The sequence below is a fragment of the Pygoscelis adeliae genome, unplaced genomic scaffold, assembly GCF_000699105.1.
Source record: "Pygoscelis adeliae isolate BGI_AS28 unplaced genomic scaffold, ASM69910v1 Scaffold46, whole genome shotgun sequence".
Lineage (NCBI taxonomy): Eukaryota > Metazoa > Chordata > Aves > Sphenisciformes > Spheniscidae > Pygoscelis > Pygoscelis adeliae.
Window position 1 is genome coordinate 42,913 of NW_008824931.1, and position 5,108 is coordinate 48,020.

Sequence of the window (5,108 nt, forward strand, 5' to 3'; positions counted from 1 at the left end):
CCTACCTACTTTGCACTAAAGAGTAAAGTAAGTGGGAAAACCCTGGGAAGGTCCCTGTTGCTTGAGGCGCTCCTACAAAATTCAGTCACCAATCTGGGACCAATTTTCTATAGAAGGATTTCTATCATGCTTATGAAACTTAGTTAATATGAAGTGATTTCAAGTCAACTACTGTGGACTTTGGCAGAGGACCTTCTGGCAACGTAAGGACGGAAGTGTCCTGTCATGAACACGAGGTTCAATGCTGCTAGATCAGACCTCCATTAGATACAGTTTACTTCAATGAGGTCTAGCCCTTACCTTTAACGGGGCCAAATAACACTAGATGGAGCAGTAGAGCAGTTTTGTTCTGAAAATACAGACCATGGTCCTCTGAGCTAAGATCCAGTAGCGTTTTTTGTTCAATGCTGCTGGTGGTTAAACAAACCATTAGTTTAAACGTGCTTCCACCTTAAGCATTTTTATTTTCTCACAGTTATTTAACCATTGCAGAATATCTGGTGAAAATATCTAGTATTTTTTACTCCCCTTTATTGCAAATGTCAGGGCTCACAGGCCGTTTGTTGTAGGTGCCCATATCTACAGGCCAAGGAAGAAACAGAACAGCCAGGTGAAATTGGTAGTTCTAAAATGCTTCCAAGAACAGTATGTTACCTGATCCCTTCTCTACTTTGGAGCATTCAACAGATTTCATTGAAACTGATCCACTTCCCTCAGGCTCCTACATTTTCCCCATTAGAACAGGTTTTCAGTTCATAAGCACCAGTACCTTTTCTAAAGTACGAGTAGCATATCTAATCGAGACAGCTTTCTCATCAACAACGTTGCCTGACATAATGCAATGACTGGATAATGTTTCTCATACATCTTTTGCAATTATAGATAAGTGTTCAGTCCCAGGATCAGGACCCCATTGCCCTAGGTTTTATAAAGATGCGCAACATCTCCCTTTACTGCTGAAAGTGTTGACGCTGTTCTTGTGGGACAACTACTACGTTAGCCAAAATGGATGCAGTACCCATAATTCACTGAAGTTTCTGCTATCACCCTGCTGCCAAACATGGCTGAAGTGTAACTTAAAGAGCATTGCTAAGTATAGCGGGTGTAGCACAAAGCTCAATGAATTGCGAACACTGCTTCCTTTATTATTAGCTATTCTGCTCTAAGATTGTATCAAGTTAGCTCAAATTTAAAAAAAAACCAAACCACACCCAAGCACAACAGTTCTTCCACTGAAGGTGTTGTGTCACTCCCTGCTCACAGTATCTTTTACCCTGACTTTAAGAGAGCTAGAAGTGAAAAGTGATATAATTTAATAAAGAAAATAATATTAGTAGTACATTCTCATCACCTCAGCAGTGCCCAATTTATTAATCATAAGACAGGAAAAGTGCACAATAATGGATCTAGTCCCTCACCCAGCTGCCTCCTGTTACCTCCAGTCTCTCTAACTCACAGACATTTATCCCCTTTTTCTGCTCCTTTCCTGCCCCTCAGCTGTCAGTTCTCATATATTTGTCTTGGGATACAATTTATAAATAGAATAATTATTCTGGTATAAACCCTGACATGGAGTTGTTTCACTGTGCACTTAGCTGTAGCTTTTCCCCATTCTCGTATGAGCTTAGGAATTGCCAATATCTGTCATGCCTCTAACTCTGTCTAGATCAGGTGGCTGTGCCTCTTTAAACACACCAGGAGTGCGTCAGCTGTGCCATTAGACAGGGCCTGGATCTTTAAACCTGGAGTAGCAGTGCTGGATGTTTCTCATGAAAATCTATTACTGAAAGAAAAAAAACACAAGTATTTAAGTGCAAGTTCTCACAAAAACAAAGCTTGCTTCCCCTCCCCACTCTAAGCCCCACTTTTAAGGGTTTTAATTCCCCATGGAGATTTTATTCCATCAGTTCTGGTCTTCTGTTCCCCCACCCTCTGCCCCTGCACCACCTACTCAGCCTCTCAGCTCCACTGCAGGCTGGATGTGCTCTCTTCCCTTTAAAGACACCTCAGCTGCATCCATCATACCAAACAGCGGCACTTCCTGCACCAGCTGGTTTGGGCTCATCTCTTTCCACTCCTACCTGTGAGCAAAAATCACTGAAATGCCAGCAATAGGAAGACTGTGCCAGTGGCTAAATTAGTGCTAATGCATAGGTATCCTTCCCCAGAGAGCGTCCTCAGCAGCTAAGGACACACGTGTAAAACGCATCTAGCACCCCAGGACACGCACCAGCGAGCCTCACACCTAGGTGGCTAGTGAAACCATTTTTCCGCTCCAGTGCCCAGCTCTCTTACCCGTAAGTTTTTGAGGAAGTGGAAAGTTCTACTTTAGCAAACCCCACTGACCTTCTCACTATGTTCACACACCACTTCTACCCTCCTACTCAGAAGGCGTCAGCTGCAGAAAGGTGCCTGAGGCACCCGTCGCCCAGGCATCCCGTTAGCCACACAGCCTTCCCGCCTTTCACCCTCCTGCCCACCCAGCTTTCCTAAGACAGAGAGGCCTTTTGAGAGAGCACATGAAGCTTGTGTGGTGCACAGCAAAATAGGACGTCCTCCGCCCACACACCGCAACTATGCAACACGGGCTCAAACCAGTGAGGCTTCTGGGATGAAAAAAAGTTTCCCTGCTGCACAAAATGTCCTGAGCTGCTGCACACAGCTGGACATCAAAATGCCTGACACTGAAGCTCAACCTGAGGTCCCCTGAGGTCAGCATTTTATTTCCACATTTCCAAAACTGCCTGTGCTGTTAGACCCTTCCTTGCAACTACTCAGTATTGCAGTGCTCCATTTTTGAAGGCAGGAGCTGACAGCATGGCTTTATTTCATCATGGTGCAGGATGTGGCTTTGGGCCACTGCCATTAAGAGTCAGACTAAATGAAAAAGAGCACAAGATGTTTAATCACCACAGACTTTTCTTCATTAGACCACTCAAATTTCAAAGCTAGTTTTGTCAAGAGAAGTGTTTCTCCTGATAGGCAGGCACTAACGTTTCATGTCTCTATCCTGTTCATCTCTGGAAGGACCCAAGCGACAGAGTTATCCCAACTGAAGACAGAACAATTGGGCTTAGGACTGAGATCAGCTGCTTCAGCCTGCCAGAGCTGACAGGTAATAAAGGCATACAGATGGGAGGATTTGGGTGATAGCGGTGGTAGTAATTTTCTTTCCAAATGAACTTGGGTAGAGGCATATCAGATTTCCAAGAGCATCCTGCATCTTTGTAGTTGTCTTTCAGCATATTGCTTGTTCAGAAAAGCCTGTCCCCAAACCCATGGAAGAAGTCACCTGCTGCATTTAGCACTGTGACATTTAACAGCAGCAGCTTCTGATCAGCACAACAGTGCTAAGAATTGGGAGTTGGTGGTGTGGGGTTTTTGTTTTGTTTTTTTCAGGCCTCAGTGCTAAGGGCTAGACCCACTTCTACTATTCTGGTAAACCAAAAAAACCCCAGCTACAACTATGCGTAGAAGGGGGAAAAGGAGAAAGATGATGGACAGCAAACTCAGAGGTCCTGGGGGACCTACCAAGATGAAATCCAAGAGGACAATTCTATGTACCAAGATGTTGCCTGCAGCCACCTCTAACTCTTCAGAATCGTCCTGTCCAACACCGCTACACATGTCCAGCAACTGTGGATTTTCAAAGCCCGGGAGGGGGGGAATAAAAAGCAGCCTGCTAGAGCATGCAAATTAGGTACAACATTAGCTTTTTTTGATTCACATTTAAAAATACTGTTAGAGCGGCATGTGCTGGTTTTAATGCACAGTCCTTAAAAATCTTAACAGCCAAAGGAACTGCTGCTTGCCAATATGGGAGCGTCGACTGCACAGGCTGGTTTTTTGCTGAGGTGCCAGACACTTGAAGCTCTACACAAAGACTTCTCCAGATGCCATAGGACACCACTGGCCACAAGACAATGTATAAGCATAGCACTAAATATTGCTTTTAAACACCTCAGTGATCTCAGAACACCAAATACAAAAGACCACAGGATGCTACCAGCTACCTATTGGAGGATTCAGCCTGAAGGCTGAATTGAAGGTGTAAGTTGAGCAAGCTGGGAACAGAGGGAAAACTTCAAATGAACAAACAAACCAACCACCTTAAGCCTTTAATCGTAACGGGAAAAAAGAAAAGGTGAGAAAGGCAAAATATTTTTTTGCAGCAGCAGTATCTTACAGCTAGCTAATAAATGAAGTATGACAATACCCCGTAAGAACTTTACTCATCTATTCAATTGAGGGAATATTTTCAATAGCTGCCATTATTATTCCGTCACAATGCTAAAGAACAAGAGTACTATACAAGTTTAGCTAGGAAATCCTAACACCTATGTTTCAGAAGATACAAAATATAGTCATTTGACAGTATAGCCAATAACAGAAACGTGCCTCAAGTTTCACCTAGTGTGGCTGACCAAACTAATCAGCTTTTCTAATGCACCTTTATTTTTGAACATCACTAGTCTGTAGACAATTTTATCACTAAATTATGCTGCTCTTTAAAGTCATTCAAACAAGCAACTCTTATCAACACATGTCCTTTGAGATAACAACACTGCAGGCTCCTCAAATGCTTAAATAGGTAGACTGTAACAGCACTTAATACCCATAAAGTAACCAAACATCTATACACAGCATGTAGGTACGAGGAGTTGAGAGGATGTTTTTGCAGTTCTAGAGGGGTGACTAAAGACCACATGGTACATAGTAGCACATCTAAAATGCCACTAGGCATTTATGTGTCTGAGTTCCACTCTATGAGGCCTAAAAAATCAGAGCCGCAAGCTCTCTTTTTAGATTAGGAAGTTTAGGTCAAAATAGCTTTAAGAAGGAGGTGGGGTGGGGGAAGAGGAGAAAGAGGAAATTGAAGACATAACTTGGGAAAAAAAGCCTTCCTTTAAGTAAAAATATTAAGTTAAAAAAAAACCCCAACCTTATTTTACCACTTATGTACCAGAATGATGAAATATTTCCTTTTATTAATCAGAAAACTGCATAGGAGTATTAAAAATCTGATATAAACAACTCTTCCTATTATTCAAAAATGTCTCACGCATGCGTGTTGATTTTGTTACTGTACTTTCACCATCACATACTAG